Source organism: Oncorhynchus keta, chromosome 11, assembly GCF_023373465.1.
Source record: "Oncorhynchus keta strain PuntledgeMale-10-30-2019 chromosome 11, Oket_V2, whole genome shotgun sequence".
NCBI lineage: Eukaryota > Metazoa > Chordata > Actinopteri > Salmoniformes > Salmonidae > Oncorhynchus > Oncorhynchus keta.
This window is the reverse complement of record NC_068431.1, coordinates 48,814,221-48,829,433: the sequence shown is the minus strand read 5'-3', so window position 1 is coordinate 48,829,433 and position 15,213 is coordinate 48,814,221.

The window sequence follows — 15,213 nt, the reverse complement described above, 5'->3', positions numbered from 1 at the left end:
TATATTAGGCTATCATATTGCAACATAAGTAGATATTTGACATAGTATTAGTATGAACATGATTTAATTTCATATACACTTTATTTCCATTTCATCTTTTGGTTCAACTGGAATGCACGATATGCAGAAAAAAAATTAAGTAATCCTATACATATTCTAGTAATTACTATAGAAATCTGTACTATCATTTAGGATTGTTATGTCCAGCGGGTAATACTCCTGCACTTCTCCACATGTTCAGACTTTTAGGGCAGGTGTCAAGGCGGGGCTTAGATTATGCCAGGAGTAGGCCTTAATGTGTGCTATTTAAACTAGGACATTTAAATAGCATTCATGAACGTGGCTTAAATTTGGGTTAGTTAGTCAGACTACAGAGTCCTTGAGTAAGGTAAGTTAACCTAAATGAGAACACCTGGGTTAAGCCTGATTAGGTTAAGAATGAGCACATGCTGTTGGTCTAATGGTGCTCATGTAAACCTGGAAATGGAATAGAAAACGCCATCACTGGTGTGAATCTTGAGACAAAACAATGGCAGAGGCTAAAATTCTAAACTTGAGCATGAAAAAATGCTACTAAAACAGAATTTCTCAAACCATCCAGTTATTGAACGTAAAAACCATTCTACTGCTACTGAGCAAAATAACAAGTGGTTGGGCTGCAATTTTTTGTGAATTCAATGCAAATGAAAATGTAACCACAAGAAGAGAACTCACCTGAAGTTGTAATCCATTATTTTCAGTATTTCACATTCATCATATTCATATTTTTGTGACATCACTTATATTGAATGATATCTGCCTTTTTATAGACTCTGAAAGAACCTTTTAAACTGACTTTAAAAAGAGAGAATGCAGAGTTCAGAAGAGAGCGATTTTACTACTGTTGGTGGACCACCAAAAAAAGACAAGACTGATGAATTGAGTGACTTCCTGTCTGGAATAATAGAGCACCAGCAACCTCTGGATGGTATACCAGACGATGACCATTTGGACAGTTCAGAAGAAGCGCTGAGCACAAATAGTACATATACGAAAGAAAGTAAATTGGTCACTTCCTTTGGTAAATATATATTCCACTGTCTGTCAATCTTTATTCTTCCATCAATCTAAAGACCATATGAGTTTATTTGTGCTTCTAACTGTTCTTTTTCCAGAGGAAAGGAATGTGAACAGGTTGGATGAGCCAGTGCACAGTGAGTGTGTAATGTGAACAGGTTGGAAGAGCCAGTGCAGTGAGTGTGTACCCGCCACATCTGCTATAGCATCCCTGAGAAAAGATTCTGCCACCACCTTTCAGCAGAGAACAAAAAAAGATGACTGTGCATGAGAAGTTGGCCAGAGAATTTCACCGCCATCAAATGAAATATCTGAAGAACATGAAATGAGAATGAGAATTCTATAGGTTGGCCTGGAAATGAAGCTGGAAGAGAGCGGTATGATGCAAAATATATTCAGTAATGAGACAATTGTGATTACCAGCCATGGTGAACAATATATGTAAAAAATGTTTTGTCATTTGGATATTCATGAGTATTTTAATCACCACAAACTACATTTTAAACTAGTCTTGGTTTAGTCACTCATTTCGTTTTGCTGCACACTATTTTCATTTTGTACAGAACATACATTTATCAAAGCAAAGATAAGCCATAATGAATCATTCCATATTTAGATGCATCTCATCTAGTTGAGGTGTTGCAATTTGAAAGCAACTGTGTGCAAGTCCTCGTTGGTCCTTGCCTGCCTCATCCGTGGGCACATCTGCTTGATCCTGATCTTCCATTGGAGGATCAGGACAGCAATGTTGCTTCAGGTAGTTGTGCAGCACAGCCGTAGCAACGATCACTTTGCAGCATCTTGTCTTGAAACAAAGTGTATTGTGTAAACACTGGAATCGATTTTTCCATACTCCAAACATGCTCGACCATCCCTCTTGTCCCATCCCATCCCGCATATGAGCTCAGTTCTATCTTTGCGGCTCAGACGTTGTGGGATTTATGTATGGAGTGAATAAAAAGTTACTGACCATATCCACTGTCACCAAGTAGTAGTCCACTATGTTGTCCTCTTTGAAACTAAGCACACAATGAAGAGTTGAGGAAAAATCCTTGATTTGTGAGTTGCACCTTTTGTGAGGGGAAAAATGATGTATTCATCTTATTTGTTGGATATGGAACAATTTATTTAAATATTTCTCTCCTGCAATTGCTGAGTTTTATGGAGTCCACTCTAGCTTCCTGCAGCTAGTCTGGGTGTTGTGGGCATGGGTTTTACTAGAGAGAGCTGGAACTGACACTTGATTGACCTGGTGATTTAAAACCTACAGCTGGCGTTCATGACAGGATGTGGGGTGGTTGTAACTGGGATAGAGAGGAGTAGAACAAAGGCCTCTCTGGTTCTTAGACATCCTGGCATCTGGGAAATTAGGCCAGGGTCAGGGGTAAGATAACGCCGGGGGCAGATAAAGACAGGATGTGGCTCATGGTGCCCCCCAATCCATATGGGAACGGTGGAGCCAGCCATGGTTGGAAGCATTTTTAGGTATGGTATATAAATACACTGTATTTTCTGTATGTTTCAAGCACTCGGTCCGACAGTCAAGACTGCTGGGCTGACCGCTTCATTATTGCATGAATTAATCCATTGGAAATAAAGATGATTGTTTGAAGAGAGAAATGACCAAGTCTCTCTCAGTACTGAATTTCCACAACACTTTTACAAAAGGCAACAATGTTTGAAAACTCTAAATTAGGAGTGCATACACCCTGAACATTGATGGAAAACCAGTTCTTACTGTTCCTGTACTCCTCAGCATCAGGAGTTGATAGACACTTGATGGGAACATGACATCCATCTACAGTTGAAGTCGGAAGTTTAAATACACCTTAGCCAAATACATTTAAACTCAGTTTTTCACAATTCCTGACACTTAATCCTAGTAAAACTTCCCTGTCTGAGGTCAGTTAGGATCACCACTTTATTTTAAGAATGTGAAATGTCATAACAGAGAATTATTTATTCTATAATTATTTATTTATTCTTTCATCACATTCCCAGTGGGTCAAAAGTTTACATACAAGAGGTCCAAGCACGTTAGCAGGACAGTAATGTGGTGAATTTTGTCATGATGTATCAGCTAACAAAAACATGCTAATGCAGGGATTTCTAGTGGGGCACATATGAATTATAACAATAGACCCCTATCTGTGTTTGCGAACATTGCTGCACTAGGGTAATATGCACAAGTTGGTGGCGGGGAGTTCTTATAGAACGTAGGCAAAAAAAAAACTTCTTTAATGGTTGTGTCATCACAAATCAACTGCATTACAGTTAAAAAACACTTGAACTTCAACCAATAAAATGGCTCTTTGGCTAGCTTTTGCTAAAGCCTTTATATCAATTAGAGTTAGCATTATAGCTAACAACTGTTGTTTCCAAAAGTGTTATTTTGCAAAGATCACAACCAAATATAACCTTAGCGACTGTTCAAGCAAGAATCAAAACATCATTGTAAGCATATGAGAACTCAAAAAAGTGATTTTGTTTAGAAAACATAAATCTAAGCTATGTTGAATGGTCGTAGATGGAGATGGCTTTCTTATTGCGCATCTGTGCCTGACGTCAATGTGTCCTGTACTAGAAAAAGGTATATAGGCCTACTCTTTTCTTAAGAGACAAAGACCAGGTCGCCCATGCCCTTAATGCTGTAACTGCATTTTCTATTGCATCATGATTAATGCTGAATGTTTCTAAATGTGAAATCTTGTGTTTATTTGACTCTGATAAATAAATATAAAATATTCCTGTAAAGGACTGTGTTAAATACATCTGTCAAAAAAACACTTAGCCATACAACATTTGATTTTATCACCTAAAGTTAAGTGAACTAAAAATATATTTAATAATTGGCTACAAAGAGATCTTTCTATACTTGGGAGAGTACTTCTGTCCAAGGCAGAGGGACTGTCTCGTTTTGTGTACCCCCTCATTATCGTTATGTGTAAATCCAGCTACTTGTAAAGAGATCAATAAGACCTTTATTGACTTCATCTGGAAAAATAAGTCTCACAAACTAAAAACGTTGATTATCCCTTCCATATAGAGTCTACAGACACTACTGAGTATTTCCAATCCCACTTTTACATCGGCACATTTTTCTCTATAAACCAAAATGTAATTTATAGGCCTGCATTGGCAGCTATGGAATGGGTGGAGTAGGAAGTGTTGCTCTGTACTTGGACCAGACGCGCGCTCTCTATTTTATTATTTATTTAACTAGACAAGTCAGTTAAGAACAAATTATTATTTACGATGACGGCCTAGGAACAACAGTGTGTTTAACCGCCTTTTTCAGGGGCAGAACGACAGATCTGTACCTTGTCAGCTCGGGGATTCAATGTTGCCTTTCAGTTACTGGGCCAACGCGCTAACCACTACGCTACCTGCCGCCCCTCTAACACCATATGTACATTCTACAGACGCCACTGAGTATTCCCAACCCCACTTTTACATCCACACAGAATTCTCTGTATGCCCATATGTATTTCATGTAGTGTATTACATTGGGGCCATTTATTTAACATTGTAAAAAAAAATTAAATCCACATTTAATACAAATGTCACTTAAATATGAATCATAGTTCATGTTTAGACAATTATGTTTCATGTTAATGTGTTTACATGGGGTACTTTTATTTTGAAATTCTGTTAAGGGAAGAAGCTACTGTTTTAATGTCGCTGACGAGACGCTGGTAGATTGATTAGTTATAAATATCGTTGGCCAGACTGTAGCCGCCAAACTATACGAAATACCTGAAAAGGGACTTCTTGAAAGGTATATTTTACAGCATTAACAATTTGTTTTGCATGTAGCAGTTGAACTGTATGCATAATCATTCAACCCAGCCCAGGACCTCCACATCCGTCTTCTTCACCTCGGGATCGTTTTAGACCAGCAGACCGGATAGCAGATGAAACAGAGGAGTGATTCTGTCTGTAATAAAGCACTTTTGTGTGAAAAATCGAATCGTTTTTTCGTTATATGAACTATAACTTTCGTTATATGAACTGAAACTAGCCTTATGTACTGCAGCCTTTGTCCCAACGGGATGGATCTGACTGGTTTCATCTACTGCTCTTACAGGCAGTATCTCTTCGATGTAAGAACTGCATCTAATATCAACATTCAGACAGAGAGAAGACAATCCACTCCTAGTCTTACACAAATATAATATGAAAAGGAAACTGCTAATTGAGTGCTTGATTAAGTTCAATATTGGTTGTGGCTGGTCATAGGTCTGTTTGATTTTGACATTAAATATTATATTTGACACTGATCTGGTGATCAAATTTGTAATCCAATATAGAGCATGATCCTAAATTCTAGTGACTAAATTAACTGCTTGCGAAAGTTAACAGTCATAGTAGTTTTGTCTGTAGTGTCTTATCAGAAGTATAGACAGCAGTGTTCAGGTTATCTAATTAAAACCAAGACTGCTTGTCATCGGTTAATAAATAGAGTGGGTCCAATAATTGTTGTTCTATTTTGATTAAAAATAGGCCTACCATTACCTGCAGCATTCTAAATAAGTTGATTGTCCAAATGACGTGATAAATGATATGTTGATGGACAGATCTTCTGCTCTTACAGAATGTCTGGTGCCATACTGTTACTGTTCATACAGCCCTTATCTCTTAGGAAGCCCCTGGAGCCAGAGAGGAAGGTGTCCAGTTTCAAACGACGTCTGACGACCCTTGACCTGGTGGCTCTAAGAGTTGGCAGCACACTGGGGCTGGCATGTATATGATTTCAGGAGAGGTGGCCAGGATTCCATTTTGGCCTCAGTTAACATTGAAATAGATGTGAAAATGGAGGGCGAACGGGGCTTTTGGATGTCACATCCAGGCCTGTGCTTATCATGAATCATCTATTGGATCACGAATATGGAAATCCAATTTCAAAAATGGCATGGTGTTTTGGCCACCAGAGGGGACTAAATTCAGTCTTCCAGCCTATAGTAGGCATATGGATGGACACGGTAAGTGTCTAGTGCGAAATCTAATCTAGTAGGTGTATAGATGGATATAGTAAGTGTCCAGTGACAAGTCTAATCTGTTCTGGACATAGTAAGGGCCTAGAGCCAAATATATTCTTTGATTGCTCTGATTTGGCGAGGAGTCATGGGGCATGTTGTGTGTGTGTGTGTGTGGGGGGGGGGGGGCATGTACTATACAATGATGGACTTTCGAAGTGCCTAAGCCCAACTCTAATATATATGCTAATATTGGCTCAATACTCAAGTATGATGTCTGGAGTGCCTCGTTGAGCCACCCACTGAAATTACAAGTGTCTAGGGGCAAGCCTTCTTATATACATGGTCAGATTGACTTGAGACTCACATATGCATATCCCCTCATCAACATAAACACGTTAAAGCTAAAGCTATGACCCCCAGAGAAATCCCCTTAATAGTTTGAAAGACTACAAATGGATGAATACCTTACTTAGATTACATTTGGAAGTCTTCCAAAACAGGGCATAAAAAACCCTCAGAAACTCCTGGTTTCATCATGTGTCTATTTTCATATGAGCAGACAAGTATCTGAAGAAAAAAGGGGGAAATTCCGCCCTTTGAAATTTCTTGAAAACTCACTCAATGGGTGCTAGGCTTATACACATCAAGACCTTTGTGTCAACTGAAAAACAGGGGAGAGTTGATGAGCAAATTTAAATGTTTTGTTAAATACTCTTTTTTTCACCTTTATTTAACCAGGTAGGCTAGTTAAGAACAAGTTCTCATTTGCAACTGCGACCTAGCCAAGATAAAGCATAGCAGTGTGAACAGACAACACAAAGTTACACATGGAGTAAACAATTAACAAGTCAATAACACAGTAGAAAAAAAGTCTATATACATTGTGTGCAAAAGGCATGAGGAGGTAGACGAATAATTACAAATTTGCAGATTAACACTGGAGTGATAAATGATCAGATGGTCATGTACAGGTAGAGATATTGGTGTGCAAAAGAGCAGAAAAGTAAATAAATAAAAACAGTATGGGGATGAGGTAGGTAAAATTGGGTGGGCTATTTACCGATAGACTATGTACAGCTGCAGCGATCGGTTAGCTGCTCAGATAGCAGATGTTTGAAGTTGGTGTGGGAGATAAAAGTCTCCAACTTCAGCGATTTTTGCAATTCGTTCCAGTCACAGGCAGCAGAGAACTGGAACGAAAGGCGGCCAAATGAGGTGTTGGCTTTATGGATGATCAGTGAGATACACCTGCTGGAGCGCGTGCTACGGGTGGGTGTTGCCATCATGACCAGTGAACTGAGATAACGCGGAGCTTTACCTGGCATGGACTTGTAGATGACCTGGAGCCAGTGGGTCTGGCGACGAATATGTAGTGAGGGCCAGCCGACTAGAGCATACAGGTCGCAGTGGTGGGTGGTATAAGGTGTTTTGGTAACAAAACGGATGGCACTGTGATAAACTGCATCCAGTTTCCTGAGTAGAATATTGGAAGCTATTTTGTAGATGACATCGCCGAAGTCGAGGATCGGTAGGATAGTCAGTTTTACTAGGGTAAGTTTGGCGGCGTGAGTGAAGGAGGCTTTGTTGCGGAATGGAAAGCCGATTCTAGATTGGATTTTAGATTGGAGATGTTTGATATGAGTCTGGAAGGAGAGTTTACAGTCTAGCCAGACACCTAGGTACTTATACAGTGCCTTGCGAAAGTATTCGGCCCCCTTGAACTTTGCGACCTTTTGCCACATTTCAGGCTTCAAACATAAAGATATAAAACTGTATTTTTTTTTGAAGAATCAACAACAAGTGGGACACAATCATGAAGTGGAACGACATTTATAAACCTATGTGTCTGGCACCTACTACCATACCCCTACTATCATACACATACACAATCCTTGTCTAAATTGACTTGCTTAATAATTATTTAACTGGAACAACTAGCATGCTAAATGTTCCTGTAGACTTCCAGTCATTGTGCTTGTGTTAGTTAGCATTGGCTCGTTAACTACCTCTATCTTCCTTCATACTGGACACAGAGACATATAAATGGTATTCACAATGGTATTCTCTTGTAGCTAGCGATATTCATATATTTTTATGTCATATTAGAAAATCCCCCAAAATATTCCACACTCCCCAAAAAATATGCGACCCCTTGCAGTACCTCCAGCACCTCCAGGGAACGCGGAAAACCCCATGAGCCAGACGCAGACAGAACAAGGCATTAGTATCACAGCAGCAGCATTAGCAACCCGCCAGCAATATTAAGACTTCCGATTTTGCCTTCAAAATATTTTTTTTTCCCCCCCAGCTTTGGATAGGGCCAATGTTAAAATGATGTTACAAGGGGGGACAAAATGGCGCCGTAGAGAGAACACGGTGTTTCAGCGAGCTCTCGTGGCATTCGTAAATGTATATTCTTACATTAATCTCCTAGCTTGAAAAAGTGGTAGAATTGGCTAAATAAGTTACCATATAATGAGTCTTGACGACTATTTCGCAAAAATCTCCGACAATATGCCCAATAGAACTACAAAGAAGTCGATCAAAACCACCACCCCTGTGGATGTGCATGAGGAGCTAGCGAAGCTAACACCATTGCGGACCCAGGCACAATGGACCTGATGATTCAAAAGATGACTGATAACATTACTAAAGTGATCGATGCTAAGATAAGAACGGTCTTGGAAGCAATAGCAGGCCATTCGGCTGAAATACAGAGGGTTGTGAAACGTATTGTTGAGGCGGAAGGAAGAATTGCTGCAGTGGAAACTTCAACTACATCTATGGACGCTAAGATAAAAGCACTTGAGAAACAGGTGCGCGAAATGGCGGAGCACATTGACGACTTGGATAATCGAGGACGCAGATGCAATATTCGTGTTGTGGGACTCCCGGAAAATTCTGAAGGGACACGTTCAGTAAAATTCTTTGAGGAATGGATCCCTGGCTGCCTACAAATGGACACTAAGGCTGGTCGTGTGAAGCTGGACAGAGCCCATCGCTCTCAAGCACCGATACCCGGTCCCAATCAGCGCCCACGGCCGGTGGTTATAAAGTTCCACAACTTCACCGACAAGCAGCACGTCATGGATGCGGCTAGAAACATTGGCTCTGATGGTAGTCAACATAAAGGTCCAAAGGTCTCATTCTTCAATGATTATTCCACAGCGGTTGTACGAAGACGCAAAGCGGTTGATGAGGGGAAGGCTCAACTCAGGAGAATGAAGATGGACTACGCACTGTTGTACCCGGCCACATTGAAGATTATGGTCAACGGATCACCTAAAAAGCTCTACACACCTGAAGAGGCTGCTGTGTTTATTGACTCTCTCGGGTAAATAACTTTAAGCTGCACCTCCACAGCATTGGCTGCACCTGCATTGCTTGCTGTTTGGGGTTTTAGGCTGGGTTTCTGTACAGCACTTTGAGATATCAGCTGATGTACGAAGGGCTATATAAATTTGATTTGATTTGATTGGATAACTTTGTTTATTTTTGGTTGAATCTGATCATGAAACAGTGGTGTGAGTCCTCACGTACTCCGGCTCAGTAATATTCGTATCTTTATTATTTTTCTTGCTAAAGTAATAGCCGCTATAGCTCAGGCTGAGATATGTGTGAATCCATATTGGTGCCCAGGCTTGGTTTTAGGTGGAAGAGCCTCAATCTTCTTCTATTGATTTTCTTATCCATACATATAAAGGATGAGGCTATTGAGCGCCAATGCGGACTTAAGAGTCTACATTGGAGAGTTGAAATCCCCTGCATGTTAGCTAGTGGGAAAACCCCCTTTTGGATCTTTACATGTTTAATTGTTGGGTTTAGTATCGTTCGAGTTCAGGGTTCATATCGTTTGTTTATGCTCAGTGAGATAGAGGAGAGTTCAACACATGGAAAAAGGTACCACCCCACTTTTACGGTAGGATCCAGTCTGGATATTGAATGGTCAAGATACAATGGCAGGTAACAGACTGCGTGTATGTACATGGAACATTAGAGGAAGCCATAACCCCATTAAAAGGAAGAAGGTATTGTCTTTTTTGAAAAAAGAAAATATTGATATTGCCCTGTTGCAAGAAACTCATTTGGATGATAAGGAGCACCTGAAACTACAACAGGGGGGGTTTGGTCAAGTGTTTTTCTCATCATTTACATCCAGAAGTAGAGGTGTAGCAATTCTGGTGAAAAAGAACTTACCACTTAAGGTCTTGAATTGTGTGAAAGATACATTTTGTCGCTTTGTTATAATTAATGGTACTTTAAAAGGGCAGAACATTTCCATAATGAATATTTACTTCCCCCCTGCTCACCCCCCTGATTTCCTCACTAAGGTATTTCTAGACTTTTCAGAATTAAACTCGGACACTGCAGTGGTTGGAGGAGATTTTAACTGCTTGTTGAACCCCCTTATTGATAAGTTCCCCAGCGATATAGCTTCACTCTCTCCTCAAGCTAAGTCACTTAAAGCTATTTGTGATGATCTGGGGTATGCGGATGTCTGGAGAGCTTTTCATCCCTCCAACAGAGAGTTCACTTTTTTCTCTGCACCTCATGGATGTCAGACTAGAATAGATAATTTTTTTATGCCCAGGACGTCTTTGCAGTCTGTTTTATCCGCTAGGATAGGAAGCATAGTCATATCTGACCATGCTGAGGTGATCCTGGACATAAAACTCAACGGGGCATTCAATCGGTCAAAACATTGTAGGTTGAACACAACCATTCTTAAAGACCATACATTCACATCATATTTTATTACAGAGTTTAAAGCATTTTTCTCTATTAACTCTCAATCAACAGATAACCCTTCACTCCTTTGAGAAACCTGTAAAGCGTATGCCAGGGGTCTGATTATGTCATACACAGCTACTAAGAGACAGAAAAAGCGTGAAAAGCAAAAAATGTTAGAGGTTGAATTAGGAACTAAATAGAATGACTACATTAAAATGCCCACTCCTGCCCTATTAAAGGACATTTCAGTCATTAGATCAACGTTAGACTCTCTCCTAACACAGGACGCTGAAAATAAAAGGAGATTTGTCAGGCAAAAGCTATATGAACATGGCGATAAGCCAGGAAAGTACTTGGCATACCTAGTTAAAAAGAAGGCTGACTCTCAGTCAATTGCTACTATTACTGATTATGATGGTAATCATTTATATGAAAATAAATTGATAAGTGACTCATTTAAAAAAATTTATACAAACCTTTATGCCTCAGAACTGCCAAAGGATGCACCCAAATTAATGGAAAACTTATTTTGTAAGATTGAGCTCCCTACTATCTCCGAAGAGCAGAAGTCCCTCCTTAATGCCCCTATTACCAAGGAAGAGATAACGTTCGCAATTAAGAATCTGCAAAATGGTAAGGCCCCAGGACCAGACGGGTTTTGTAGTGAGTTCTATAAAGAGTTCCATGGCCTGATCCTAGAGCCATTGCGTGATATGATTAACCACTCATTTTCAAATGACCAACTCCCTCAAATGCTGAGAAGCCAACATTTCACTTATTCTCAAAAAGGGAAAATGTCCAGAGTCTTGTTCCTCGTACAGACCAATTTCCCTTCTGAATGTGGATAGAAAATTGCTTTCTAAAATTCTAGCCACAAGATTAGAGGACTCACTGCCACTAATTGTGAAAGGAGACCAAACTGGCTTCATTTGGGGCCGTAAGTCATGCAACAATGTCAGGCGGCTTCTTAATGTAATTCAAGCCTACCAACAAAGTGCTGTGGATGGTCTTGTGCTCTCCCTAGATGCTGAGAAAGCATTTGATCGTGTGGAGTGGTCTTACCTATTATTTGCTCTAAATAAATTTGGTCTGGGGGACAACTTTATAAAATGGGTGAAAGTTTTATATGATGATCCTCAGGCTGCTGTCCTTACTAATGGGCTAAGGTCAAATAGCTTCTCTATACACAGAGGTACCAGACAGGGCTGTCCTTTATCCCCCCTCCTCTTTGCACTCGTTATGAAACCACTGGCCGAGGCCATCAGGGTAACGCCTGCTATACAGGGGCTGCTCATTGGTGATGTTCACCATAAAATAAGCTTGTATGCTGATGATGTCCTGATATTCATCTCTAGTCCCGAGACTTCAATTACATCTCTTATTAATATTATTGAATTATTCAGCGAATTCTCAGGCTACAAGATTAACCTTACTAAGTCAGAGGCTATGCCACTTGGTAGCCTACACTCTGTACCTAATACTTCTCCCCCTTCCCTTTTAAATGGTCTCCCTCAGGTTTCATGTATCTGGGTATATTTGTAACTCCTAAATTCCAGCTAATGTACAAAGCCAATTTTGTTCCCTTGTTTGATACAATAAGACAGGATCTGGAGCGCTGGAACTCTCTCCCGATTTCTTGAATATCCCTCTTGAAAATGAACATTTTACCTAGACTACTTTACCCAATCCAAATGATCCCAGTATTACTCTCCAATAAGGTAATAAAGGATGTAAATGGATGGCTAAGTTCCTTTATATGGAGTAAACGCAAGCCAAGACTTAAGATGGCAATATTGCAGCTGCCAAGTTCTATGGGCAGCTTGGACCTGCCCAATATCAGGTTCTATCACCACCTTTGTTATATTTCTGACTGGATCACAAATGATGACTCCTCTATTTGGTTAGACATTGAGACTTCTCTTTCAAAATACCCCTTACAGGATCTTTTATTTTTCAGAAGTTTCAAGTCTGTAGAAGATCACTGCAATAATCCCGTTACACTTAACACACTCAAAGTATGGAGGTCAGTTCAACGCTTCCTGGGAAGGTCCAAACTAACCTCTGCTCTTACCCCAATTCTTAACAACCCAGATTTCAGTCCAGGATTGCTGGATGCTGGCTTTAACGTATGGCTTAATAAGGGCATACGCAGGCTAAATGACTTATTTGCTGATAAGATTGTGTTGTCATTTGAGCAGATGGTCGAGAAATATCGACTCCCAAAGCAGGACTTTTTCCGCTTCCTACAAGTAAGACATTATATTCTGAAGAGCACCAGCTTAATTGGTAACCCTGATGTGTCTGTCATTGAAAGAATGCTTTTTTTTCCCACAAAGGAAAATGTCTGTAAGCCTGTTTTATGATACTTTAAGGTCCTTTTCTGCTGTCAACACACAGAGGGTGAAACAAGTGTGGGAGAAAGAATTGTCTGTTACTATTGACGAAGAGATGTGGGAGGACATTTGGAGATATGCAAAAACAATATCTATATGCAACCGTACTAGAACAATCCAATTAAGAATAATACACAGATGGCATATATCCCCAAATCGCAGACATGCTTTTAGCCCCACTTCCTCTTCCCCTCAGTGTCTTAAATGCAAAACTGATACAGGCACCCTAACACATTGTTTATGGTCATGTACCAAAATACAAAGATACTGGTCTGGTGTTCTGCAAGAAATTGAAAAGATCATAGGGGTTGATCTAGAATTGGACCCAGTTTATTTACTGTTAGGTCTCCCTAGTAGGCAGGTTACTTCTGTGGGTAAAAGGAGGCTTTACAACATCCTTACCTTCGCAGCGAGGAAAAACAACCTTTTACAGTGGATTCGTGAAAAGGTTCCTTCTATTAAAGATTGGCATAAGATACTATTTGAATGGGTGCCTCTGGAATATCTGACATGTACATTGCATTCTAAAACAGACCAGTTCTACAAAGTATGGGAACCTTATCTAAATTACCTAGAACCTGAGGTATCAGCTATTATGCTGCAAGGATTCTCTTAGAATGGCAGGGATCTATGTATTTCAGAACTACACTGTACGTTCCATGTGTGGAACCTAACCTCTTGGTTTAAACTGAGCTTTTTTGTTTAATTTCTGTTTGTAAGTTTGTTTAAAATGTATGTATTGAGAGACGCAATGATGGTGATGGGGCGAGGGAAGCACCGAGCGGGAAGAGGAAAATGGTGTACGTATGTATGGGTGTGTATGTATGTGTGTGTGTGCGTGCGTGCGCGTATGTATGCGTATGTGTGTGTATATTCATCGGTATATTTATGTGTGTGTATGTATGTGTATGTATGTACAGTATGTGTATATATATATATGCGCTTAGATATGTGTAAGTGGGGGCTGTTTTTCTTGTTTTTGTTCGGGGTGCTTTGTCTCTGTTGTTGTATCTCTTAATATGGGTGAAAATTGTGAAATTCCAATAAAAATACTGTTACAAAAAAAAATGATGTTACAAGATTATAGCTACATCAGGGAAAAATCTAAACTAAAGAGAATGACTACTTTATATAAGAAAAATAATATTATAAGGTGGAGCACATTGCGAAATGTCTGTTTTTAATGTTGTCATTGTATGTTATGACTGGTGCTATGCTAAAAAGGTGTTTCTTGGTTCTTACAGATTAGTTTTTTTAGTTTATTTTATTTTTACAGGGACAGTGCACATTAATCAACGTTTCAGTAAAAGTGCCGGTTTTAGCCAGCCGGCTAATTCTCAACCGCAGTCCCTGGGCAGGTTATTAAATTCTATCACGTTTTAATTTATTTCAAGTTTGGTTGAGATGTATTCCTAGATGATTATATGGACTAGTGCCTTATACACTGAGTATACAAAACATTTAGGACACCTTCCTAATATGGAGTTGCAACCCCTCTTTCTACAAGGTGTTGAAAGCGTTCCAAAGGGATGCTGGCCTAAGTTGACTCCAATGCTTCCCACGGTTGTGTCAAGTTGGCTGGATGTCCTTTGGGTGGTGGACCATTCTTGATACACATGGGAAACTGTTGAGTGTGAAAACCCCAGCACGTTGCAGTTCTTGACACAAACTGGTGGTCCTGGCACCTACTACCATACCCGTACTACTACCCTTTCAAATGCACTTAGTTTTGCCTCTTCATGCTTTAAATCGCACACATACACAATCCATATCTCAATTGTCTCAAGGCTTAAAATCCTTATTTAACCTGTCCCCTCCCCTTTATCTCCAGGAATTGCAGTGGATTTAACAAGTGATATCAATAAGGGATTGTAGCTTTCACCTGGTCAGTCTATGTCATGGAAGACCAAGTGTTCCTAATGTTTTGTGCATTCAGTGTACGTCTTGTCCTAGTAGCACCCTCTAGTGGCTGAAAGCCTCATGTGTCTTGTTCTAGTTCTGTGAAACCATAATGCTATGTGCTGTGCCCAGCAGTTGTCTCACTATCATTCAGT